General features: G+C 47.5%; 40 non-coding genes across 40 annotated transcripts; all 40 read left to right on the forward strand.

Annotated features, from left to right (window-relative positions):
• The first annotated feature begins 17 nt into the window (after positions 1-17).
• On the forward strand, positions 18-89 carry TRNAP-CGG (transfer RNA proline (anticodon CGG)). Its single transcript has one exon. It is a non-coding gene; the product is annotated as a tRNA-Pro (tRNA).
• Positions 90-474: 385 nt separating this feature from the next.
• Positions 475-547, forward strand: TRNAV-UAC (transfer RNA valine (anticodon UAC)). Its single transcript has one exon. It is a non-coding gene; the product is annotated as a tRNA-Val (tRNA).
• Positions 548-952: 405 nt separating this feature from the next.
• Positions 953-1,024, forward strand: TRNAP-AGG (transfer RNA proline (anticodon AGG)). The gene has a single exon. It is a non-coding gene; the product is annotated as a tRNA-Pro (tRNA).
• Positions 1,025-1,409: 385 nt separating this feature from the next.
• TRNAV-AAC (transfer RNA valine (anticodon AAC)) lies at positions 1,410-1,482 on the forward strand. Its single transcript has one exon. It is a non-coding gene; the product is annotated as a tRNA-Val (tRNA).
• A 293-nt stretch (positions 1,483-1,775) lies between these two features.
• TRNAL-CAA (transfer RNA leucine (anticodon CAA)) lies at positions 1,776-1,887 on the forward strand. Its single transcript has 2 exons — positions 1,776-1,813; positions 1,842-1,887. It is a non-coding gene; the product is annotated as a tRNA-Leu (tRNA).
• Positions 1,888-2,819: 932 nt separating this feature from the next.
• Positions 2,820-2,891, forward strand: TRNAP-CGG (transfer RNA proline (anticodon CGG)). The gene has a single exon. It is a non-coding gene; the product is annotated as a tRNA-Pro (tRNA).
• A 385-nt stretch (positions 2,892-3,276) lies between these two features.
• TRNAV-UAC (transfer RNA valine (anticodon UAC)) lies at positions 3,277-3,349 on the forward strand. Its single transcript has one exon. It is a non-coding gene; the product is annotated as a tRNA-Val (tRNA).
• A 405-nt stretch (positions 3,350-3,754) lies between these two features.
• On the forward strand, positions 3,755-3,826 carry TRNAP-AGG (transfer RNA proline (anticodon AGG)). The gene has a single exon. It is a non-coding gene; the product is annotated as a tRNA-Pro (tRNA).
• Positions 3,827-4,211: 385 nt separating this feature from the next.
• TRNAV-AAC (transfer RNA valine (anticodon AAC)) lies at positions 4,212-4,284 on the forward strand. Its single transcript has one exon. It is a non-coding gene; the product is annotated as a tRNA-Val (tRNA).
• A 293-nt stretch (positions 4,285-4,577) lies between these two features.
• TRNAL-CAA (transfer RNA leucine (anticodon CAA)) lies at positions 4,578-4,689 on the forward strand. The gene is made up of 2 exons: positions 4,578-4,615; positions 4,644-4,689. It is a non-coding gene; the product is annotated as a tRNA-Leu (tRNA).
• Positions 4,690-5,621: 932 nt separating this feature from the next.
• TRNAP-CGG (transfer RNA proline (anticodon CGG)) lies at positions 5,622-5,693 on the forward strand. Its single transcript has one exon. It is a non-coding gene; the product is annotated as a tRNA-Pro (tRNA).
• A 385-nt stretch (positions 5,694-6,078) lies between these two features.
• TRNAV-UAC (transfer RNA valine (anticodon UAC)) lies at positions 6,079-6,151 on the forward strand. The gene has a single exon. It is a non-coding gene; the product is annotated as a tRNA-Val (tRNA).
• Positions 6,152-6,556: 405 nt separating this feature from the next.
• Positions 6,557-6,628, forward strand: TRNAP-AGG (transfer RNA proline (anticodon AGG)). Its single transcript has one exon. It is a non-coding gene; the product is annotated as a tRNA-Pro (tRNA).
• Positions 6,629-7,013: 385 nt separating this feature from the next.
• Positions 7,014-7,086, forward strand: TRNAV-AAC (transfer RNA valine (anticodon AAC)). The gene has a single exon. It is a non-coding gene; the product is annotated as a tRNA-Val (tRNA).
• A 293-nt stretch (positions 7,087-7,379) lies between these two features.
• TRNAL-CAA (transfer RNA leucine (anticodon CAA)) lies at positions 7,380-7,491 on the forward strand. The gene is made up of 2 exons: positions 7,380-7,417; positions 7,446-7,491. It is a non-coding gene; the product is annotated as a tRNA-Leu (tRNA).
• Positions 7,492-8,423: 932 nt separating this feature from the next.
• Positions 8,424-8,495, forward strand: TRNAP-CGG (transfer RNA proline (anticodon CGG)). The gene has a single exon. It is a non-coding gene; the product is annotated as a tRNA-Pro (tRNA).
• Positions 8,496-8,880: 385 nt separating this feature from the next.
• On the forward strand, positions 8,881-8,953 carry TRNAV-UAC (transfer RNA valine (anticodon UAC)). Its single transcript has one exon. It is a non-coding gene; the product is annotated as a tRNA-Val (tRNA).
• A 405-nt stretch (positions 8,954-9,358) lies between these two features.
• Positions 9,359-9,430, forward strand: TRNAP-AGG (transfer RNA proline (anticodon AGG)). The gene has a single exon. It is a non-coding gene; the product is annotated as a tRNA-Pro (tRNA).
• A 385-nt stretch (positions 9,431-9,815) lies between these two features.
• TRNAV-AAC (transfer RNA valine (anticodon AAC)) lies at positions 9,816-9,888 on the forward strand. Its single transcript has one exon. It is a non-coding gene; the product is annotated as a tRNA-Val (tRNA).
• Positions 9,889-10,181: 293 nt separating this feature from the next.
• On the forward strand, positions 10,182-10,293 carry TRNAL-CAA (transfer RNA leucine (anticodon CAA)). The gene is made up of 2 exons: positions 10,182-10,219; positions 10,248-10,293. It is a non-coding gene; the product is annotated as a tRNA-Leu (tRNA).
• A 932-nt stretch (positions 10,294-11,225) lies between these two features.
• Positions 11,226-11,297, forward strand: TRNAP-CGG (transfer RNA proline (anticodon CGG)). Its single transcript has one exon. It is a non-coding gene; the product is annotated as a tRNA-Pro (tRNA).
• A 385-nt stretch (positions 11,298-11,682) lies between these two features.
• Positions 11,683-11,755, forward strand: TRNAV-UAC (transfer RNA valine (anticodon UAC)). Its single transcript has one exon. It is a non-coding gene; the product is annotated as a tRNA-Val (tRNA).
• Positions 11,756-12,160: 405 nt separating this feature from the next.
• Positions 12,161-12,232, forward strand: TRNAP-AGG (transfer RNA proline (anticodon AGG)). Its single transcript has one exon. It is a non-coding gene; the product is annotated as a tRNA-Pro (tRNA).
• A 385-nt stretch (positions 12,233-12,617) lies between these two features.
• Positions 12,618-12,690, forward strand: TRNAV-AAC (transfer RNA valine (anticodon AAC)). Its single transcript has one exon. It is a non-coding gene; the product is annotated as a tRNA-Val (tRNA).
• Positions 12,691-12,983: 293 nt separating this feature from the next.
• Positions 12,984-13,095, forward strand: TRNAL-CAA (transfer RNA leucine (anticodon CAA)). Its single transcript has 2 exons — positions 12,984-13,021; positions 13,050-13,095. It is a non-coding gene; the product is annotated as a tRNA-Leu (tRNA).
• Positions 13,096-14,027: 932 nt separating this feature from the next.
• Positions 14,028-14,099, forward strand: TRNAP-CGG (transfer RNA proline (anticodon CGG)). The gene has a single exon. It is a non-coding gene; the product is annotated as a tRNA-Pro (tRNA).
• A 385-nt stretch (positions 14,100-14,484) lies between these two features.
• TRNAV-UAC (transfer RNA valine (anticodon UAC)) lies at positions 14,485-14,557 on the forward strand. The gene has a single exon. It is a non-coding gene; the product is annotated as a tRNA-Val (tRNA).
• Positions 14,558-14,962: 405 nt separating this feature from the next.
• TRNAP-AGG (transfer RNA proline (anticodon AGG)) lies at positions 14,963-15,034 on the forward strand. The gene has a single exon. It is a non-coding gene; the product is annotated as a tRNA-Pro (tRNA).
• Positions 15,035-15,419: 385 nt separating this feature from the next.
• TRNAV-AAC (transfer RNA valine (anticodon AAC)) lies at positions 15,420-15,492 on the forward strand. Its single transcript has one exon. It is a non-coding gene; the product is annotated as a tRNA-Val (tRNA).
• Positions 15,493-15,785: 293 nt separating this feature from the next.
• Positions 15,786-15,897, forward strand: TRNAL-CAA (transfer RNA leucine (anticodon CAA)). Its single transcript has 2 exons — positions 15,786-15,823; positions 15,852-15,897. It is a non-coding gene; the product is annotated as a tRNA-Leu (tRNA).
• A 932-nt stretch (positions 15,898-16,829) lies between these two features.
• Positions 16,830-16,901, forward strand: TRNAP-UGG (transfer RNA proline (anticodon UGG)). Its single transcript has one exon. It is a non-coding gene; the product is annotated as a tRNA-Pro (tRNA).
• Positions 16,902-17,286: 385 nt separating this feature from the next.
• Positions 17,287-17,359, forward strand: TRNAV-UAC (transfer RNA valine (anticodon UAC)). The gene has a single exon. It is a non-coding gene; the product is annotated as a tRNA-Val (tRNA).
• Positions 17,360-17,764: 405 nt separating this feature from the next.
• TRNAP-AGG (transfer RNA proline (anticodon AGG)) lies at positions 17,765-17,836 on the forward strand. The gene has a single exon. It is a non-coding gene; the product is annotated as a tRNA-Pro (tRNA).
• A 751-nt stretch (positions 17,837-18,587) lies between these two features.
• TRNAL-CAA (transfer RNA leucine (anticodon CAA)) lies at positions 18,588-18,699 on the forward strand. The gene is made up of 2 exons: positions 18,588-18,625; positions 18,654-18,699. It is a non-coding gene; the product is annotated as a tRNA-Leu (tRNA).
• Positions 18,700-19,631: 932 nt separating this feature from the next.
• TRNAP-CGG (transfer RNA proline (anticodon CGG)) lies at positions 19,632-19,703 on the forward strand. The gene has a single exon. It is a non-coding gene; the product is annotated as a tRNA-Pro (tRNA).
• A 385-nt stretch (positions 19,704-20,088) lies between these two features.
• Positions 20,089-20,161, forward strand: TRNAV-UAC (transfer RNA valine (anticodon UAC)). Its single transcript has one exon. It is a non-coding gene; the product is annotated as a tRNA-Val (tRNA).
• A 405-nt stretch (positions 20,162-20,566) lies between these two features.
• TRNAP-AGG (transfer RNA proline (anticodon AGG)) lies at positions 20,567-20,638 on the forward strand. The gene has a single exon. It is a non-coding gene; the product is annotated as a tRNA-Pro (tRNA).
• A 385-nt stretch (positions 20,639-21,023) lies between these two features.
• Positions 21,024-21,096, forward strand: TRNAV-AAC (transfer RNA valine (anticodon AAC)). Its single transcript has one exon. It is a non-coding gene; the product is annotated as a tRNA-Val (tRNA).
• Positions 21,097-21,389: 293 nt separating this feature from the next.
• On the forward strand, positions 21,390-21,501 carry TRNAL-CAA (transfer RNA leucine (anticodon CAA)). Its single transcript has 2 exons — positions 21,390-21,427; positions 21,456-21,501. It is a non-coding gene; the product is annotated as a tRNA-Leu (tRNA).
• Positions 21,502-22,433: 932 nt separating this feature from the next.
• Positions 22,434-22,505, forward strand: TRNAP-CGG (transfer RNA proline (anticodon CGG)). Its single transcript has one exon. It is a non-coding gene; the product is annotated as a tRNA-Pro (tRNA).
• The last annotated feature ends 194 nt before the right edge of the window (positions 22,506-22,699 follow it).

Consider the following 22,699-nt stretch of genomic DNA (forward strand, 5'->3'; position numbering starts at 1 on the left):
TGTCTCCTGGCCACTCAGGCTCGTTGGTCTAGGGGTATGATTCTCGCTTCGGGTGCGAGAGGTCCCGGGTTCAAATCCCGGACGAGCCCATCCTGTGGAAGTTTTCAGGCTGCTTGTCATATAGGAGCCTTTCTTCTTTTCAATGCTATAAGACGCTGTGTATGTCGAGAAGGTTCCTTACCCTGCACGCTATTTTCCACTTTTGACATGATAAAGGAGTGCAGGACTTCCTTGCAACTGCTTTTCTGGGCTGGACCAGCAGTGTAGGAACATTACATGCAAAGAGTTTTTCTAGTGTCATTTCAGGATATGGTTTCAAAATCGCCTCTTGGGGAAAAAAGTGGTCCTCATTCCTGTCTTCCAAAGAAAGAGAGACCGGGTAAGGAGAGCCCAACTTTGAGCTTCAAGGACGTTGGCCCTTAGTCTGTGCGTTCCAACCCAATACACGCCAACAAGATTCCTGAGGTAGTGTCTGTTTCTGTAGTGTAGTGGTTATCACGTTCGCCTTACACGCGAAAGGTCCCTGGTTCGAGACCGGGCAGAAATGCAGCTTGCTGTTTTTCACAGTGTTTGCATTTACTGGCTCACTTTATAGAAAAGCTGAGATAATAGAGGCTGTCTATTCCTCACCAGCCTGACGTAGTGTGCTCCAGAGATCTCAGTGACAGCTCGAAAAGAGAAGTGACGATAGCTTGCGCCATTCGCTTGCTCGCACTTTGCTCTGTAGGGTGGGCCTACTTCATGAAAGCAAGGCATGAGAGAAGAAATGCTTCTCTTGTCCTCACCACGAGCAGACACTTAAAGCAAACAAACTGTCTGAAGGACAGAGGCTTTTTAATTTCTTGTTTGATGACGGTCATGGAAAAGACAGCAATCATATTGCAGAACAGAGCAGCATGTACTGGCTAGCTGCCACTAACCCCTGGAGCCGTGTCAGAGGTGACTCTTGCGTGGCTCGTTGGTCTAGGGGTATGATTCTCGCTTAGGGTGCGAGAGGTCCCGGGTTCAAATCCCGGACGAGCCCTTTTTAGAGGTAAACATACAAACCCTACTAAAAAAGCACTATGCCTGACTATTTCTCGTTATACTGGGTGCATTGTTGCACAACATATTTCTAACCTCAGAAGAAAAATGGATCACCATGCTTTATCTGCCTACCTGCTTAGTCTCAGTGTGTCCCAGGTGATGCTTTCCCAAGCTGTACTCGCTGGCATTTAGGCATCAAATATTTGCCTGTCGATGCCTGCACAAGTGAGTTTTGAATACGTCTAATTGCAAGCATGTTGGATGATATCTCTGAGGTTTTCACACTTGTTCTGCATATTCTGAGCCGCTGCTGATACAGCAGAATAGAAGTAGGGTGAAGACTTGAGAGAAACTTTCCTCTAACAGTAGAAAGCACCAAGGTAGTTTCTGTAGTGTAGTGGTCATCACGTTCACCTAACACGCGAAAGGTCCCCGGTTCGAGACGGGGCAGAAACACTGTGCATTGGATGCTTTTTTTGTGCACACTCTAAAACCTTATTATCTCAATGCAAGTTTAAGAAGAGGTGGTCTTTGAACACGGTGAGCCGCGAGAATTTTTTTTTACCTTTGCAGACGAAACAAAGTTATCTCCATCGATCATCTGGGGGTTGTTCTTGGGCCTATTTTTATTTTGTGTGAGCTATGTTGTATTGTTGGGGCCTTTACACCTGTGACATTTCTGTGAACGTTGTAAGTGGAAACGTTGGCAGGTGCAGACAGAAAAGTCAGAACTAAGCACACCCTGAGCCGTCAGGATGGCCGAGTGGTCTAAGGCGCCAGACTCAAGAGAGCTTGATCTTCAGTGATGCTGAGCCTTCTGGTCTCCTCATGGAGGCGTGGGTTCAAATCCCACTTCTGACAGGTCCCTTTTACACCCTTAAGTCTTCCTAATTTTTGCAGTGCATTCCCCACACACACCACAATATTTGCGGGAACCTGTAGTAAATAAAGAGAAATCCACCAGGCTGGGCCCTCAATCACAATTCCATGTATTTCTGAAAGTGACACCGCAGGCACACCTTCCATTACATTTGCAATCCATCACAGTAACTGCCTTGCTGGGTTTCGAAATAAGCAGTTGATCCCATCATTTGTTGTGAGGCTCTCCTGCCACCTTTTGGGCAGAGAAGGCACTGTCCCTGCAACAACACAGGCAGACATGTTCAACAGGGCTTCCTGGTTATGTGGGAGGAGCAGATTGCCAATGGTCCCCCCTTGAAAATTCTAATTTACATAAGGAAGACAGAGAGGTAGCTGGTAGTAGGCACTACACACGGACATTGCACTCCCTCTTGTGATTTGCAGCCAATTCTAGATTGAGGCAGGAGGAAAGGAGGAGACTCGCCCAACAATGGCCATACTGGGAAGTCAGCCACTCTGGGTCTCCCAGGTGAATGTTTCAGGCCTGTGAGCCACTCATATAAATCTCGCCTGATCGAGCCTGATCGAGCGCTGAGCGGGCGCGTTTGAATCCAAATATCAAACACCTCTTTCTCAGGCGCAAGAAATGGTGGGCCCTTCATTGCTTCTGGTGTGGAAGTCTATGGAGCAAGGGTCCAGGACTTGCAGAGGAGTACAAGTGCCAGAAAGTGCTTGCTGTTCTCATCTGTGCCTTTTTACTGCTCACTGGCCGATAGGAGATTGGCTGCCCCCTTCCTTGCTGGAGTGAAAAAACAACAACTTGAGAGAAAACATGACTTTGTGTGGCTCACTTATAGGGAGACGAGCCAAATAGCCCTGCTGTTTTCTGAAAGACGCTTCAGTAATTGTTCAAAATGTCTCCTGGCCACTCAGGCTCGTTGGTCTAGGGGTATGATTCTCGCTTCGGGTGCGAGAGGTCCCGGGTTCAAATCCCGGACGAGCCCATCCTGTGGAAGTTTTCAGGCTGCTTGTCATATAGGAGCCTTTCTTCTTTTCAATGCTATAAGACGCTGTGTATGTCGAGAAGGTTCCTTACCCTGCACGCTATTTTCCACTTTTGACATGATAAAGGAGTGCAGGACTTCCTTGCAACTGCTTTTCTGGGCTGGACCAGCAGTGTAGGAACATTACATGCAAAGAGTTTTTCTAGTGTCATTTCAGGATATGGTTTCAAAATCGCCTCTTGGGGAAAAAAGTGGTCCTCATTCCTGTCTTCCAAAGAAAGAGAGACCGGGTAAGGAGAGCCCAACTTTGAGCTTCAAGGACGTTGGCCCTTAGTCTGTGCGTTCCAACCCAATACACGCCAACAAGATTCCTGAGGTAGTGTCTGTTTCTGTAGTGTAGTGGTTATCACGTTCGCCTTACACGCGAAAGGTCCCTGGTTCGAGACCGGGCAGAAATGCAGCTTGCTGTTTTTCACAGTGTTTGCATTTACTGGCTCACTTTATAGAAAAGCTGAGATAATAGAGGCTGTCTATTCCTCACCAGCCTGACGTAGTGTGCTCCAGAGATCTCAGTGACAGCTCGAAAAGAGAAGTGACGATAGCTTGCGCCATTCGCTTGCTCGCACTTTGCTCTGTAGGGTGGGCCTACTTCATGAAAGCAAGGCATGAGAGAAGAAATGCTTCTCTTGTCCTCACCACGAGCAGACACTTAAAGCAAACAAACTGTCTGAAGGACAGAGGCTTTTTAATTTCTTGTTTGATGACGGTCATGGAAAAGACAGCAATCATATTGCAGAACAGAGCAGCATGTACTGGCTAGCTGCCACTAACCCCTGGAGCCGTGTCAGAGGTGACTCTTGCGTGGCTCGTTGGTCTAGGGGTAGGATTCTCGCTTAGGGTGCGAGAGGTCCCGGGTTCAAATCCCGGACGAGCCCTTTTTAGAGGTAAACATACAAACCCTACTAAAAAAGCACTATGCCTGACTATTTCTCGTTATACTGGGTGCATTGTTGCACAACATATTTCTAACCTCAGAAGAAAAATGGATCACCATGCTTTATCTGCCTACCTGCTTAGTCTCAGTGTGTCCCAGGTGATGCTTTCCCAAGCTGTACTCGCTGGCATTTAGGCATCAGATATTTGCCTGTCGATGCCTGCACAAGTGAGTTTTGAATACGTCTAATTGCAAGCATGTTGGATGATATCTCTGAGGTTTTCACACTTGTTCTGCACATTCTGAGCCGCTGCTGATACAGCAGAATAGAAGTAGGGTGAAGACTTGAGAGAAACTTTCCTCTAACAGTAGAAAGCACCAAGGTAGTTTCTGTAGTGTAGTGGTCATCACGTTCGCCTAACACGCGAAAGGTCCCCGGTTCGAGACGGGGCAGAAACACTGTGCATTGGATGCTTTTTTTGTGCACACTCTAAAACCTTATTATCTCAATGCAAGTTTAAGAAGAGGTGGTCTTTGAACACGGTGAGCCGCGAGAATTTTTTTTTACCTTTGCAGACGAAACAAAGTTATCTCCATCGATCATCTGGGGGTTGTTCTTGGGCCTATTTTTATTTTGTGTGAGCTATGTTGTATTGTTGGGGCCTTTACACCTGTGACATTTCTGTGAACGTTGTAAGTGGAAACGTTGGCAGGTGCAGACAGAAAAGTCAGAACTAAGCACACCCTGAGCCGTCAGGATGGCCGAGTGGTCTAAGGCGCCAGACTCAAGAGAGCTTGATCTTCAGTGATGCTGAGCCTTCTGGTCTCCTCATGGAGGCGTGGGTTCAAATCCCACTTCTGACAGGTCCCTTTTACACCCTTAAGTCTTCCTAATTTTTGCAGTGCATTCCCCACACACACCACAATATTTGCGGGAACCTGTAGTAAATAAAGAGAAATCCACCAGGCTGGGCCCTCAATCACAATTCCATGTATTTCTGAAAGTGACACCGCAGGCACACCTTCCATTACATTTGCAATCCATCACAGTAACTGCCTTGCTGGGTTTCGAAATAAGCAGTTGATCCCATCATTTGTTGTGAGGCTCTCCTGCCACCTTTTGGGCAGAGAAGGCACTGTCCCTGCAACAACACAGGCAGACATGTTCAACAGGGCTTCCTGGTTATGTGGGAGGAGCAGATTGCCAATGGTCCCCCCTTGAAAATTCTAATTTACATAAGGAAGACAGAGAGGTAGCTGGTAGTAGGCACTACACACGGACATTGCACTCCCTCTTGTAATTTGCAGCCAATTCTAGATTGAGGCAGGAGGAAAGGAGGAGACTCGCCCAACAATGGCCATACTGGGAAGTCAGCCACTCTGGGTCTCCCAGGTGAATGTTTCAGGCCTGTGAGCCACTCATATAAATCTCGCCTGATCGAGCCTGATCGAGCGCTGAGCGAGCGCGTTTGAATCCAAATATCAAACACCTCTTTCTCAGGCGCAAGAAATGGTGGGCCCTTCATTGCTTCTGGTGTGGAAGTCTATGGAGCAAGGGTCCAGGACTTGCAGAGGAGTACAAGTGCCAGAAAGTGCTTGCTGTTCTCATCTGTGCCTTTTTACTGCTCACTGGCCGATAGGAGATTGGCTGCCCCCTTCCTTGCTGGAGTGAAAAAACAACAACTTGAGAGAAAACATGACTTTGTGTGGCTCACTTATAGGGAGACGAGCCAAATAGCCCTGCTGTTTTCTGAAAGACGCTTCAGTAATTGTTCAAAATGTCTCCTGGCCACTCAGGCTCGTTGGTCTAGGGGTATGATTCTCGCTTCGGGTGCGAGAGGTCCCGGGTTCAAATCCCGGACGAGCCCATCCTGTGGAAGTTTTCAGGCTGCTTGTCATATAGGAGCCTTTCTTCTTTTCAATGCTATAAGACGCTGTGTATGTCGAGAAGGTTCCTTACCCTGCACGCTATTTTCCACTTTTGACATGATAAAGGAGTGCAGGACTTCCTTGCAACTGCTTTTCTGGGCTGGACCAGCAGTGTAGGAACATTACATGCAAAGAGTTTTTCTAGTGTCATTTCAGGATATGGTTTCAAAATCGCCTCTTGGGGAAAAAAGTGGTCCTCATTCCTGTCTTCCAAAGAAAGAGAGACCGGGTAAGGAGAGCCCAACTTTGAGCTTCAAGGACGTTGGCCCTTAGTCTGTGCGTTCCAACCCAATACACGCCAACAAGATTCCTGAGGTAGTGTCTGTTTCTGTAGTGTAGTGGTTATCACGTTCGCCTTACACGCGAAAGGTCCCTGGTTCGAGACCGGGCAGAAATGCAGCTTGCTGTTTTTCACAGTGTTTGCATTTACTGGCTCACTTTATAGAAAAGCTGAGATAATAGAGGCTGTCTATTCCTCACCAGCCTGACGTAGTGTGCTCCAGAGATCTCAGTGACAGCTCGAAAAGAGAAGTGACGATAGCTTGCGCCATTCGCTTGCTCGCACTTTGCTCTGTAGGGTGGGCCTACTTCATGAAAGCAAGGCATGAGAGAAGAAATGCTTCTCTTGTCCTCACCACGAGCAGACACTTAAAGCAAACAAACTGTCTGAAGGACAGAGGCTTTTTAATTTCTTGTTTGATGACGGTCATGGAAAAGACAGCAATCATATTGCAGAACAGAGCAGCATGTACTGGCTAGCTGCCACTAACCCCTGGAGCCGTGTCAGAGGTGACTCTTGCGTGGCTCGTTGGTCTAGGGGTAGGATTCTCGCTTAGGGTGCGAGAGGTCCCGGGTTCAAATCCCGGACGAGCCCTTTTTAGAGGTAAACATACAAACCCTACTAAAAAAGCACTATGCCTGACTATTTCTCGTTATACTGGGTGCATTGTTGCACAACATATTTCTAACCTCAGAAGAAAAATGGATCACCATGCTTTATCTGCCTACCTGCTTAGTCTCAGTGTGTCCCAGGTGATGCTTTCCCAAGCTGTACTCGCTGGCATTTAGGCATCAGATATTTGCCTGTCGATGCCTGCACAAGTGAGTTTTGAATACGTCTAATTGCAAGCATGTTGGATGATATCTCTGAGGTTTTCACACTTGTTCTGCACATTCTGAGCCGCTGCTGATACAGCAGAATAGAAGTAGGGTGAAGACTTGAGAGAAACTTTCCTCTAACAGTAGAAAGCACCAAGGTAGTTTCTGTAGTGTAGTGGTCATCACGTTCGCCTAACACGCGAAAGGTCCCCGGTTCGAGACGGGGCAGAAACACTGTGCATTGGATGCTTTTTTTGTGCACACTCTAAAACCTTATTATCTCAATGCAAGTTTAAGAAGAGGTGGTCTTTGAACACGGTGAGCCGCGAGAATTTTTTTTTACCTTTGCAGACGAAACAAAGTTATCTCCATCGATCATCTGGGGGTTGTTCTTGGGCCTATTTTTATTTTGTGTGAGCTATGTTGTATTGTTGGGGCCTTTACACCTGTGACATTTCTGTGAACGTTGTAAGTGGAAACGTTGGCAGGTGCAGACAGAAAAGTCAGAACTAAGCACACCCTGAGCCGTCAGGATGGCCGAGTGGTCTAAGGCGCCAGACTCAAGAGAGCTTGATCTTCAGTGATGCTGAGCCTTCTGGTCTCCTCATGGAGGCGTGGGTTCAAATCCCACTTCTGACAGGTCCCTTTTACACCCTTAAGTCTTCCTAATTTTTGCAGTGCATTCCCCACACACACCACAATATTTGCGGGAACCTGTAGTAAATAAAGAGAAATCCACCAGGCTGGGCCCTCAATCACAATTCCATGTATTTCTGAAAGTGACACCGCAGGCACACCTTCCATTACATTTGCAATCCATCACAGTAACTGCCTTGCTGGGTTTCGAAATAAGCAGTTGATCCCATCATTTGTTGTGAGGCTCTCCTGCCACCTTTTGGGCAGAGAAGGCACTGTCCCTGCAACAACACAGGCAGACATGTTCAACAGGGCTTCCTGGTTATGTGGGAGGAGCAGATTGCCAATGGTCCCCCCTTGAAAATTCTAATTTACATAAGGAAGACAGAGAGGTAGCTGGTAGTAGGCACTACACACGGACATTGCACTCCCTCTTGTGATTTGCAGCCAATTCTAGATTGAGGCAGGAGGAAAGGAGGAGACTCGCCCAACAATGGCCATACTGGGAAGTCAGCCACTCTGGGTCTCCCAGGTGAATGTTTCAGGCCTGTGAGCCACTCATATAAATCTCGCCTGATCGAGCCTGATCGAGCGCTGAGCGAGCGCGTTTGAATCCAAATATCAAACACCTCTTTCTCAGGCGCAAGAAATGGTGGGCCCTTCATTGCTTCTGGTGTGGAAGTCTATGGAGCAAGGGTCCAGGACTTGCAGAGGAGTACAAGTGCCAGAAAGTGCTTGCTGTTCTCATCTGTGCCTTTTTACTGCTCACTGGCCGATAGGAGATTGGCTGCCCCCTTCCTTGCTGGAGTGAAAAAACAACAACTTGAGAGAAAACATGACTTTGTGTGGCTCACTTATAGGGAGACGAGCCAAATAGCCCTGCTGTTTTCTGAAAGACGCTTCAGTAATTGTTCAAAATGTCTCCTGGCCACTCAGGCTCGTTGGTCTAGGGGTATGATTCTCGCTTCGGGTGCGAGAGGTCCCGGGTTCAAATCCCGGACGAGCCCATCCTGTGGAAGTTTTCAGGCTGCTTGTCATATAGGAGCCTTTCTTCTTTTCAATGCTATAAGACGCTGTGTATGTCGAGAAGGTTCCTTACCCTGCACGCTATTTTCCACTTTTGACATGATAAAGGAGTGCAGGACTTCCTTGCAACTGCTTTTCTGGGCTGGACCAGCAGTGTAGGAACATTACATGCAAAGAGTTTTTCTAGTGTCATTTCAGGATATGGTTTCAAAATCGCCTCTTGGGGAAAAAAGTGGTCCTCATTCCTGTCTTCCAAAGAAAGAGAGACCGGGTAAGGAGAGCCCAACTTTGAGCTTCAAGGACGTTGGCCCTTAGTCTGTGCGTTCCAACCCAATACACGCCAACAAGATTCCTGAGGTAGTGTCTGTTTCTGTAGTGTAGTGGTTATCACGTTCGCCTTACACGCGAAAGGTCCCTGGTTCGAGACCGGGCAGAAATGCAGCTTGCTGTTTTTCACAGTGTTTGCATTTACTGGCTCACTTTATAGAAAAGCTGAGATAATAGAGGCTGTCTATTCCTCACCAGCCTGACGTAGTGTGCTCCAGAGATCTCAGTGACAGCTCGAAAAGAGAAGTGACGATAGCTTGCGCCATTCGCTTGCTCGCACTTTGCTCTGTAGGGTGGGCCTACTTCATGAAAGCAAGGCATGAGAGAAGAAATGCTTCTCTTGTCCTCACCACGAGCAGACACTTAAAGCAAACAAACTGTCTGAAGGACAGAGGCTTTTTAATTTCTTGTTTGATGACGGTCATGGAAAAGACAGCAATCATATTGCAGAACAGAGCAGCATGTACTGGCTAGCTGCCACTAACCCCTGGAGCCGTGTCAGAGGTGACTCTTGCGTGGCTCGTTGGTCTAGGGGTAGGATTCTCGCTTAGGGTGCGAGAGGTCCCGGGTTCAAATCCCGGACGAGCCCTTTTTAGAGGTAAACATACAAACCCTACTAAAAAAGCACTATGCCTGACTATTTCTCGTTATACTGGGTGCATTGTTGCACAACATATTTCTAACCTCAGAAGAAAAATGGATCACCATGCTTTATCTGCCTACCTGCTTAGTCTCAGTGTGTCCCAGGTGATGCTTTCCCAAGCTGTACTCGCTGGCATTTAGGCATCAGATATTTGCCTGTCGATGCCTGCACAAGTGAGTTTTGAATACGTCTAATTGCAAGCATGTTGGATGATATCTCTGAGGTTTTCACACTTGTTCTGCACATTCTGAGCCGCTGCTGATACAGCAGAATAGAAGTAGGGTGAAGACTTGAGAGAAACTTTCCTCTAACAGTAGAAAGCACCAAGGTAGTTTCTGTAGTGTAGTGGTCATCACGTTCGCCTAACACGCGAAAGGTCCCCGGTTCGAGACGGGGCAGAAACACTGTGCATTGTCTGCTTTTTTTGTGCACACTCTAAAACCTTATTATCTCAATGCAAGTTTAAGAAGAGGTGGTCTTTGAACACGGTGAGCCGCGAGAATTTTTTTTTACCTTTGCAGACGAAACAAAGTTATCTCCATCGATCATCTGGGGGTTGTTCTTGGGCCTATTTTTATTTTGTGTGAGCTATGTTGTATTGTTGGGGCCTTTACACCTGTGACATTTCTGTGAACGTTGTAAGTGGAAACGTTGGCAGGTGCAGACAGAAAAGTCAGAACTAAGCACACCCTGAGCCGTCAGGATGGCCGAGTGGTCTAAGGCGCCAGACTCAAGAGAGCTTGATCTTCAGTGATGCTGAGCCTTCTGGTCTCCTCATGGAGGCGTGGGTTCAAATCCCACTTCTGACAGGTCCCTTTTACACCCTTAAGTCTTCCTAATTTTTGCAGTGCATTCCCCACACACACCACAATATTTGCGGGAACCTGTAGTAAATAAAGAGAAATCCACCAGGCTGGGCCCTCAATCACAATTCCATGTATTTCTGAAAGTGACACCGCAGGCACACCTTCCATTACATTTGCAATCCATCACAGTAACTGCCTTGCTGGGTTTCGAAATAAGCAGTTGATCCCATCATTTGTTGTGAGGCTCTCCTGCCACCTTTTGGGCAGAGAAGGCACTGTCCCTGCAACAACACAGGCAGACATGTTCAACAGGGCTTCCTGGTTATGTGGGAGGAGCAGATTGCCAATGGTCCCCCCTTGAAAATTCTAATTTACATAAGGAAGACAGAGAGGTAGCTGGTAGTAGGCACTACACACGGACATTGCACTCCCTCTTGTGATTTGCAGCCAATTCTAGATTGAGGCAGGAGGAAAGGAGGAGACTCGCCCAACAATGGCCATACTGGGAAGTCAGCCACTCTGGGTCTCCCAGGTGAATGTTTCAGGCCTGTGAGCCACTCATATAAATCTCGCCTGATCGAGCCTGATCGAGCGCTGAGCGAGCGCGTTTGAATCCAAATATCAAACACCTCTTTCTCAGGCGCAAGAAATGGTGGGCCCTTCATTGCTTCTGGTGTGGAAGTCTATGGAGCAAGGGTCCAGGACTTGCAGAGGAGTACAAGTGCCAGAAAGTGCTTGCTGTTCTCATCTGTGCCTTTTTACTGCTCACTGGCCGATAGGAGATTGGCTGCCCCCTTCCTTGCTGGAGTGAAAAAACAACAACTTGAGAGAAAACATGACTTTGTGTGGCTCACTTATAGGGAGACGAGCCAAATAGCCCTGCTGTTTTCTGAAAGACGCTTCAGTAATTGTTCAAAATGTCTCCTGGCCACTCAGGCTCGTTGGTCTAGGGGTATGATTCTCGCTTCGGGTGCGAGAGGTCCCGGGTTCAAATCCCGGACGAGCCCATCCTGTGGAAGTTTTCAGGCTGCTTGTCATATAGGAGCCTTTCTTCTTTTCAATGCTATAAGACGCTGTGTATGTCGAGAAGGTTCCTTACCCTGCACGCTATTTTCCACTTTTGACATGATAAAGGAGTGCAGGACTTCCTTGCAACTGCTTTTCTGGGCTGGACCAGCAGTGTAGGAACATTACATGCAAAGAGTTTTTCTAGTGTCATTTCAGGATATGGTTTCAAAATCGCCTCTTGGGGAAAAAAGTGGTCCTCATTCCTGTCTTCCAAAGAAAGAGAGACCGGGTAAGGAGAGCCCAACTTTGAGCTTCAAGGACGTTGGCCCTTAGTCTGTGCGTTCCAACCCAATACACGCCAACAAGATTCCTGAGGTAGTGTCTGTTTCTGTAGTGTAGTGGTTATCACGTTCGCCTTACACGCGAAAGGTCCCTGGTTCGAGACCGGGCAGAAATGCAGCTTGCTGTTTTTCACAGTGTTTGCATTTACTGGCTCACTTTATAGAAAAGCTGAGATAATAGAGGCTGTCTATTCCTCACCAGCCTGACGTAGTGTGCTCCAGAGATCTCAGTGACAGCTCGAAAAGAGAAGTGACGATAGCTTGCGCCATTCGCTTGCTCGCACTTTGCTCTGTAGGGTGGGCCTACTTCATGAAAGCAAGGCATGAGAGAAGAAATGCTTCTCTTGTCCTCACCACGAGCAGACACTTAAAGCAAACAAACTGTCTGAAGGACAGAGGCTTTTTAATTTCTTGTTTGATGACGGTCATGGAAAAGACAGCAATCATATTGCAGAACAGAGCAGCATGTACTGGCTAGCTGCCACTAACCCCTGGAGCCGTGTCAGAGGTGACTCTTGCGTGGCTCGTTGGTCTAGGGGTATGATTCTCGCTTAGGGTGCGAGAGGTCCCGGGTTCAAATCCCGGACGAGCCCTTTTTAGAGGTAAACATACAAACCCTACTAAAAAAGCACTATGCCTGACTATTTCTCGTTATACTGGGTGCATTGTTGCACAACATATTTCTAACCTCAGAAGAAAAATGGATCACCATGCTTTATCTGCCTACCTGCTTAGTCTCAGTGTGTCCCAGGTGATGCTTTCCCAAGCTGTACTCGCTGGCATTTAGGCATCAAATATTTGCCTGTCGATGCCTGCACAAGTGAGTTTTGAATACGTCTAATTGCAAGCATGTTGGATGATATCTCTGAGGTTTTCACACTTGTTCTGCATATTCTGAGCCGCTGCTGATACAGCAGAATAGAAGTAGGGTGAAGACTTGAGAGAAACTTTCCTCTAACAGTAGAAAGCACCAAGGTAGTTTCTGTAGTGTAGTGGTCATCACGTTCACCTAACACGCGAAAGGTCCCCGGTTCGAGACGGGGCAGAAACACTGTGCATTGGATGCTTTTTTTGTGCACACTCTAAAACCTTATTATCTCAATGCAAGTTTAAGAAGAGGTGGTCTTTGAACACGGTGAGCCGCGAGAATTTTTTTTTACCTTTGCAGACGAAACAAAGTTATCTCCATCGATCATCTGGGGGTTGTTCTTGGGCCTATTTTTATTTTGTGTGAGCTATGTTGTATTGTTGGGGCCTTTACACCTGTGACATTTCTGTGAACGTTGTAAGTGGAAACGTTGGCAGGTGCAGACAGAAAAGTCAGAACTAAGCACACCCTGAGCCGTCAGGATGGCCGAGTGGTCTAAGGCGCCAGACTCAAGAGAGCTTGATCTTCAGTGATGCTGAGCCTTCTGGTCTCCTCATGGAGGCGTGGGTTCAAATCCCACTTCTGACAGGTCCCTTTTACACCCTTAAGTCTTCCTAATTTTTGCAGTGCATTCCCCACACACACCACAATATTTGCGGGAACCTGTAGTAAATAAAGAGAAATCCACCAGGCTGGGCCCTCAATCACAATTCCATGTATTTCTGAAAGTGACACCGCAGGCACACCTTCCATTACATTTGCAATCCATCACAGTAACTGCCTTGCTGGGTTTCGAAATAAGCAGTTGATCCCATCATTTGTTGTGAGGCTCTCCTGCCACCTTTTGGGCAGAGAAGGCACTGTCCCTGCAACAACACAGGCAGACATGTTCAACAGGGCTTCCTGGTTATGTGGGAGGAGCAGATTGCCAATGGTCCCCCCTTGAAAATTCTAATTTACATAAGGAAGACAGAGAGGTAGCTGGTAGTAGGCACTACACACGGACATTGCACTCCCTCTTGTGATTTGCAGCCAATTCTAGATTGAGGCAGGAGGAAAGGAGGAGACTCGCCCAACAATGGCCATACTGGGAAGTCAGCCACTCTGGGTCTCCCAGGTGAATGTTTCAGGCCTGTGAGCCACTCATATAAATCTCGCCTGATCGAGCCTGATCGAGCGCTGAGCGAGCGCGTTTGAATCCAAATATCAAACACCTCTTTCTCAGGCGCAAGAAATGGTGGGCCCTTCATTGCTTCTGGTGTGGAAGTCTATGGAGCAAGGGTCCAGGACTTGCAGAGGAGTACAAGTGCCAGAAAGTGCTTGCTGTTCTCATCTGTGCCTTTTTACTGCTCACTGGCCGATAGGAGATTGGCTGCCCCCTTCCTTGCTGGAGTGAAAAAACAACAACTTGAGAGAAAACATGACTTTGTGTGGCTCACTTATAGGGAGACGAGCCAAATAGCCCTGCTGTTTTCTGAAAGACGCTTCAGTAATTGTTCAAAATGTCTCCTGGCCACTCAGGCTCGTTGGTCTAGGGGTATGATTCTCGCTTCGGGTGCGAGAGGTCCCGGGTTCAAATCCCGGACGAGCCCATCCTGTGGAAGTTTTCAGGCTGCTTGTCATATAGGAGCCTTTCTTCTTTTCAATGCTATAAGACGCTGTGTATGTCGAGAAGGTTCCTTACCCTGCACGCTATTTTCCACTTTTGACATGATAAAGGAGTGCAGGACTTCCTTGCAACTGCTTTTCTGGGCTGGACCAGCAGTGTAGGAACATTACATGCAAAGAGTTTTTCTAGTGTCATTTCAGGATATGGTTTCAAAATCGCCTCTTGGGGAAAAAAGTGGTCCTCATTCCTGTCTTCCAAAGAAAGAGAGACCGGGTAAGGAGAGCCCAACTTTGAGCTTCAAGGACGTTGGCCCTTAGTCTGTGCGTTCCAACCCAATACACGCCAACAAGATTCCTGAGGTAGTGTCTGTTTCTGTAGTGTAGTGGTTATCACGTTCGCCTTACACGCGAAAGGTCCCTGGTTCGAGACCGGGCAGAAATGCAGCTTGCTGTTTTTCACAGTGTTTGCATTTACTGGCTCACTTTATAGAAAAGCTGAGATAATAGAGGCTGTCTATTCCTCACCAGCCTGACGTAGTGTGCTCCAGAGATCTCAGTGACAGCTCGAAAAGAGAAGTGACGATAGCTTGCGCCATTCGCTTGCTCGCACTTTGCTCTGTAGGGTGGGCCTACTTCATGAAAGCAAGGCATGAGAGAAGAAATGCTTCTCTTGTCCTCACCACGAGCAGACACTTAAAGCAAACAAACTGTCTGAAGGACAGAGGCTTTTTAATTTCTTGTTTGATGACGGTCATGGAAAAGACAGCAATCATATTGCAGAACAGAGCAGCATGTACTGGCTAGCTGCCACTAACCCCTGGAGCCGTGTCAGAGGTGACTCTTGCGTGGCTCGTTGGTCTAGGGGTATGATTCTCGCTTAGGGTGCGAGAGGTCCCGGGTTCAAATCCCGGACGAGCCCTTTTTAGAGGTAAACATACAAACCCTACTAAAAAAGCACTATGCCTGACTATTTCTCGTTATACTGGGTGCATTGTTGCACAACATATTTCTAACCTCAGAAGAAAAATGGATCACCATGCTTTATCTGCCTACCTGCTTAGTCTCAGTGTGTCCCAGGTGATGCTTTCCCAAGCTGTACTCGCTGGCATTTAGGCATCAAATATTTGCCTGTCGATGCCTGCACAAGTGAGTTTTGAATACGTCTAATTGCAAGCATGTTGGATGATATCTCTGAGGTTTTCACACTTGTTCTGCATATTCTGAGCCGCTGCTGATACAGCAGAATAGAAGTAGGGTGAAGACTTGAGAGAAACTTTCCTCTAACAGTAGAAAGCACCAAGGTAGTTTCTGTAGTGTAGTGGTCATCACGTTCACCTAACACGCGAAAGGTCCCCGGTTCGAGACGGGGCAGAAACACTGTGCATTGGATGCTTTTTTTGTGCACACTCTAAAACCTTATTATCTCAATGCAAGTTTAAGAAGAGGTGGTCTTTGAACACGGTGAGCCGCGAGAATTTTTTTTTACCTTTGCAGACGAAACAAAGTTATCTCCATCGATCATCTGGGGGTTGTTCTTGGGCCTATTTTTATTTTGTGTGAGCTATGTTGTATTGTTGGGGCCTTTACACCTGTGACATTTCTGTGAACGTTGTAAGTGGAAACGTTGGCAGGTGCAGACAGAAAAGTCAGAACTAAGCACACCCTGAGCCGTCAGGATGGCCGAGTGGTCTAAGGCGCCAGACTCAAGAGAGCTTGATCTTCAGTGATGCTGAGCCTTCTGGTCTCCTCATGGAGGCGTGGGTTCAAATCCCACTTCTGACAGGTCCCTTTTACACCCTTAAGTCTTCCTAATTTTTGCAGTGCATTCCCCACACACACCACAATATTTGCGGGAACCTGTAGTAAATAAAGAGAAATCCACCAGGCTGGGCCCTCAATCACAATTCCATGTATTTCTGAAAGTGACACCGCAGGCACACCTTCCATTACATTTGCAATCCATCACAGTAACTGCCTTGCTGGGTTTCGAAATAAGCAGTTGATCCCATCATTTGTTGTGAGGCTCTCCTGCCACCTTTTGGGCAGAGAAGGCACTGTCCCTGCAACAACACAGGCAGACATGTTCAACAGGGCTTCCTGGTTATGTGGGAGGAGCAGATTGCCAATGGTCCCCCCTTGAAAATTCTAATTTACATAAGGAAGACAGAGAGGTAGCTGGTAGTAGGCACTACACACGGACATTGCACTCCCTCTTGTGATTTGCAGCCAATTCTAGATTGAGGCAGGAGGAAAGGAGGAGACTCGCCCAACAATGGCCATACTGGGAAGTCAGCCACTCTGGGTCTCCCAGGTGAATGTTTCAGGCCTGTGAGCCACTCATATAAATCTCGCCTGATCGAGCCTGATCGAGCGCTGAGCGAGCGCGTTTGAATCCAAATATCAAACACCTCTTTCTCAGGCGCAAGAAATGGTGGGCCCTTCATTGCTTCTGGTGTGGAAGTCTATGGAGCAAGGGTCCAGGACTTGCAGAGGAGTACAAGTGCCAGAAAGTGCTTGCTGTTCTCATCTGTGCCTTTTTACTGCTCACTGGCCGATAGGAGATTGGCTGCCCCCTTCCTTGCTGGAGTGAAAAAACAACAACTTGAGAGAAAACATGACTTTGTGTGGCTCACTTATAGGGAGACGAGCCAAATAGCCCTGCTGTTTTCTGAAAGACGCTTCAGTAATTGTTCAAAATGTCTCCTGGCCACTCAGGCTCGTTGGTCTAGGGGTATGATTCTCGCTTTGGGTGCGAGAGGTCCCGGGTTCAAATCCCGGACGAGCCCATCCTGTGGAAGTTTTCAGGCTGCTTGTCATATAGGAGCCTTTCTTCTTTTCAATGCTATAAGACGCTGTGTATGTCGAGAAGGTTCCTTACCCTGCACGCTATTTTCCACTTTTGACATGATAAAGGAGTGCAGGACTTCCTTGCAACTGCTTTTCTGGGCTGGACCAGCAGTGTAGGAACATTACATGCAAAGAGTTTTTCTAGTGTCATTTCAGGATATGGTTTCAAAATCGCCTCTTGGGGAAAAAAGTGGTCCTCATTCCTGTCTTCCAAAGAAAGAGAGACCGGGTAAGGAGAGCCCAACTTTGAGCTTCAAGGACGTTGGCCCTTAGTCTGTGCGTTCCAACCCAATACACGCCAACAAGATTCCTGAGGTAGTGTCTGTTTCTGTAGTGTAGTGGTTATCACGTTCGCCTTACACGCGAAAGGTCCCTGGTTCGAGACCGGGCAGAAATGCAGCTTGCTGTTTTTCACAGTGTTTGCATTTACTGGCTCACTTTATAGAAAAGCTGAGATAATAGAGGCTGTCTATTCCTCACCAGCCTGACGTAGTGTGCTCCAGAGATCTCAGTGACAGCTCGAAAAGAGAAGTGACGATAGCTTGCGCCATTCGCTTGCTCGCACTTTGCTCTGTAGGGTGGGCCTACTTCATGAAAGCAAGGCATGAGAGAAGAAATGCTTCTCTTGTCCTCACCACGAGCAGACACTTAAAGCAAACAAACTGTCTGAAGGACAGAGGCTTTTTAATTTCTTGTTTGATGACGGTCATGGAAAAGACAGCAATCATATTGCAGAACAGAGCAGCATGTACTGGCTAGCTGCCACTAACCCCTGGAGCCGTGTCAGAGGTGACTCTTGCGTGGCTCGTTGGTCTAGGGGTATGATTCTCGCTTAGGGTGCGAGAGGTCCCGGGTTCAAATCCCGGACGAGCCCTTTTTAGAGGTAAACATACAAACCCTACTAAAAAAGCACTATGCCTGACTATTTCTCGTTATACTGGGTGCATTGTTGCACAACATATTTCTAACCTCAGAAGAAAAATGGATCACCATGCTTTATCTGCCTACCTGCTTAGTCTCAGTGTGTCCCAGGTGATGCTTTCCCAAGCTGTACTCGCTGGCATTTAGGCATCAAATATTTGCCTGTCGATGCCTGCACAAGTGAGTTTTGAATACGTCTAATTGCAAGCATGTTGGATGATATCTCTGAGGTTTTCACACTTGTTCTGCATATTCTGAGCCGCTGCTGATACAGCAGAATAGAAGTAGGGTGAAGACTTGAGAGAAACTTTCCTCTAACAGTAGAAAGCACCAAGGTAGTTTCTGTAGTGTAGTGGTCATCACGTTCACCTAACACGCGAAAGGTCCCCGGTTCGAGACGGAGCAGAAACACTGTGCATTGGATGCTTTTTTTGTGCACACTCTAAAACCTTATTATCTCAATGCAAGTTTAAGAAGAGGTGGTCTTTGAACACGGTGAGCCGCGAGAATTTTTTTTTACCTTTGCAGACGAAACAAAGTTATCTCCATCGATCATCTGGGGGTTGTTCTTGGGCCTATTTTTATTTTGTGTGAGCTATGTTGTATTGTTGGGGCCTTTACACCTGTGACATTTCTGTGAACGTTGTAAGTGGAAACGTTGGCAGGTGCAGACAGAAAAGTCAGAACTAAGCACACCCTGAGCCGTCAGGATGGCCGAGTGGTCTAAGGCGCCAGACTCAAGAGAGCTTGATCTTCAGTGATGCTGAGCCTTCTGGTCTCCTCATGGAGGCGTGGGTTCAAATCCCACTTCTGACAGGTCCCTTTTACACCCTTAAGTCTTCCTAATTTTTGCAGTGCATTCCCCACACACACCACAATATTTGCGGGAACCTGTAGTAAATAAAGAGAAATCCACCAGGCTGGGCCCTCAATCACAATTCCATGTATTTCTGAAAGTGACACCGCAGGCACACCTTCCATTACATTTGCAATCCATCACAGTAACTGCCTTGCTGGGTTTCGAAATAAGCAGTTGATCCCATCATTTGTTGTGAGGCTCTCCTGCCACCTTTTGGGCAGAGAAGGCACTGTCCCTGCAACAACACAGGCAGACATGTTCAACAGGGCTTCCTGGTTATGTGGGAGGAGCAGATTGCCAATGGTCCCCCCTTGAAAATTCTAATTTACATAAGGAAGACAGAGAGGTAGCTGGTAGTAGGCACTACACACGGACATTGCACTCCCTCTTGTGATTTGCAGCCAATTCTAGATTGAGGCAGGAGGAAAGGAGGAGACTCGCCCAACAATGGCCATACTGGGAAGTCAGCCACTCTGGGTCTCCCAGGTGAATGTTTCAGGCCTGTGAGCCACTCATATAAATCTCGCCTGATCGAGCCTGATCGAGCGCTGAGCGGGCGCGTTTGAATCCAAATATCAAACACCTCTTTCTCAGGCGCAAGAAATGGTGGGCCCTTCATTGCTTCTGGTGTGGAAGTCTATGGAGCAAGGGTCCAGGACTTGCAGAGGAGTACAAGTGCCAGAAAGTGCTTGCTGTTCTCATCTGTGCCTTTTTACTGCTCACTGGCCGATAGGAGATTGGCTGCCCCCTTCCTTGCTGGAGTGAAAAAACAACAACTTGAGAGAAAACATGACTTTGTGTGGCTCACTTATAGGGAGACGAGCCAAATAGCCCTGCTGTTTTCTGAAAGACGCTTCAGTAATTGTTCAAAATGTCTCCTGGCCACTCAGGCTCGTTGGTCTAGGGGTATGATTCTCGCTTCGGGTGCGAGAGGTCCCGGGTTCAAATCCCGGACGAGCCCATCCTGTGGAAGTTTTCAGGCTGCTTGTCATATAGGAGCCTTTCTTCTTTTCAATGCTATAAGACGCTGTGTATGTCGAGAAGGTTCCTTACCCTGCACGCTATTTTCCACTTTTGACATGATAAAGGAGTGCAGGACTTCCTTGCAACTGCTTTTCTGGGCTGGACCAGCAGTGTAGGAACATTACATGCAAAGAGTTTTTCTAGTGTCATTTCAGGATATGGTTTCAAAATCGCCTCTTGGGGAAAAAAGTGGTCCTCATTCCTGTCTTCCAGAGAAAGAGAGACCGGGTAAGGAGAGCCCAACTTTGAGCTTCAAGGACGTTGGCCCTTAGTCTGTGCGTTCCAACCCAATACACGCCAACAAGATTCCTGAGGTAGTGTCTGTTTCTGTAGTGTAGTGGTTATCACGTTTGCCTTACACGCGAAAGGTCCCTGGTTCGAGACCGGGCAGAAATGCAGCTTGCTGTTTTTCACAGTGTTTGCATTTACTGGCTCACTTTATAGAAAAGCTGAGATAATAGAGGCTGTCTATTCCTCACCAGCCTGACGTAGTGTGCTCCAGAGATCTCAGTGACAGCTCGAAAAGAGAAGTGACGATAGCTTGCGCCATTCGCTTGCTCGCACTTTGCTCTGTAGGGTGGGCCTACTTCATGAAAGCAAGGCATGAGAGAAGAAATGCTTCTCTTGTCCTCACCACGAGCAGACACTTAAAGCAAACAAACTGTCTGAAGGACAGAGGCTTTTTAATTTCTTGTTTGATGACGGTCATGGAAAAGACAGCAATCATATTGCAGAACAGAGCAGCATGTACTGGCTAGCTGCCACTAACCCCTGGAGCCGTGTCAGAGGTGACTCTTGCGTGGCTCGTTGGTCTAGGGGTAGGATTCTCGCTTAGGGTGCGAGAGGTCCCGGGTTCAAATCCCGGACGAGCCCTTTTTAGAGGTAAACATACAAACCCTACTAAAAAAGCACTATGCCTGACTATTTCTCGTTATACTGGGTGCATTGTTGCACAACATATTTCTAACCTCAGAAGAAAAATGGATCACCATGCTTTATCTGCCTACCTGCTTAGTCTCAGTGTGTCCCAGGTGATGCTTTCCCAAGCTGTACTCGCTGGCATTTAGGCATCAGATATTTGCCTGTCGATGCCTGCACAAGTGAGTTTTGAATACGTCTAATTGCAAGCATGTTGGATGATATCTCTGAGGTTTTCACACTTGTTCTGCACATTCTGAGCCGCTGCTGATACAGCAGAATAGAAGTAGGGTGAAGACTTGAGAGAAACTTTCCTCTAACAGTAGAAAGCACCAAGGTAGTTTCTGTAGTGTAGTGGTCATCACGTTCGCCTAACACGCGAAAGGTCCCCGGTTCGAGACGGGGCAGAAACACTGTGCATTGGATGCTTTTTTTGTGCACACTCTAAAACCTTATTATCTCAATGCAAGTTTAAGAAGAGGTGGTCTTTGAACACGGTGAGCCGCGAGAATTTTTTTTTACCTTTGCAGACGAAACAAAGTTATCTCCATCGATCATCTGGGGGTTGTTCTTGGGCCTATTTTTATTTTGTGTGAGCTATGTTGTATTGTTGGGGCCTTTACACCTGTGACATTTCTGTGAACGTTGTAAGTGGAAACGTTGGCAGGTGCAGACAGAAAAGTCAGAACTAAGCACACCCTGAGCCGTCAGGATGGCCGAGTGGTCTAAGGCGCCAGACTCAAGAGAGCTTGATCTTCAGTGATGCTGAGCCTTCTGGTCTCCTCATGGAGGCGTGGGTTCAAATCCCACTTCTGACAGGTCCCTTTTACACCCTTAAGTCTTCCTAATTTTTGCAGTGCATTCCCCACACACACCACAATATTTGCGGGAACCTGTAGTAAATAAAGAGAAATCCACCAGGCTGGGCCCTCAATCACAATTCCATGTATTTCTGAAAGTGACACCGCAGGCACACCTTCCATTACATTTGCAATCCATCACAGTAACTGCCTTGCTGGGTTTCGAAATAAGCAGTTGATCCCATCATTTGTTGTGAGGCTCTCCTGCCACCTTTTGGGCAGAGAAGGCACTGTCCCTGCAACAACACAGGCAGACATGTTCAACAGGGCTTCCTGGTTATGTGGGAGGAGCAGATTGCCAATGGTCCCCCCTTGAAAATTCTAATTTACATAAGGAAGACAGAGAGGTAGCTGGTAGTAGGCACTACACACGGACATTGCACTCCCTCTTGTGATTTGCAGCCAATTCTAGATTGAGGCAGGAGGAAAGGAGGAGACTCGCCCAACAATGGCCATACTGGGAAGTCAGCCACTCTGGGTCTCCCAGGTGAATGTTTCAGGCCTGTGAGCCACTCATATAAATCTCGCCTGATCGAGCCTGATCGAGCGCTGAGCGAGCGCGTTTGAATCCAAATATCAAACACCTCTTTCTCAGGCGCAAGAAATGGTGGGCCCTTCATTGCTTCTGGTGTGGAAGTCTATGGAGCAAGGGTCCAGGACTTGCAGAGGAGTACAAGTGCCAGAAAGTGCTTGCTGTTCTCATCTGTGCCTTTTTACTGCTCACTGGCCGATAGGAGATTGGCTGCCCCCTTCCTTGCTGGAGTGAAAAAACAACAACTTGAGAGAAAACATGACTTTGTGTGGCTCACTTATAGGGAGACGAGCCAAATAGCCCTGCTGTTTTCTGAAAGACGCTTCAGTAATTGTTCAAAATGTCTCCTGGCCACTCAGGCTCGTTGGTCTAGGGGTATGATTCTCGCTTCGGGTGCGAGAGGTCCCGGGTTCAAATCCCGGACGAGCCCATCCTGTGGAAGTTTTCAGGCTGCTTGTCATATAGGAGCCTTTCTTCTTTTCAATGCTATAAGACGCTGTGTATGTCGAGAAGGTTCCTTACCCTGCACGCTATTTTCCACTTTTGACATGATAAAGGAGTGCAGGACTTCCTTGCAACTGCTTTTCTGGGCTGGACCAGCAGTGTAGGAACATTACATGCAAA

Source organism: Lissotriton vulgaris, chromosome 10 (assembly GCF_964263255.1).
Source record: "Lissotriton vulgaris chromosome 10, aLisVul1.2, whole genome shotgun sequence".
NCBI lineage: Eukaryota > Metazoa > Chordata > Amphibia > Caudata > Salamandridae > Lissotriton > Lissotriton vulgaris.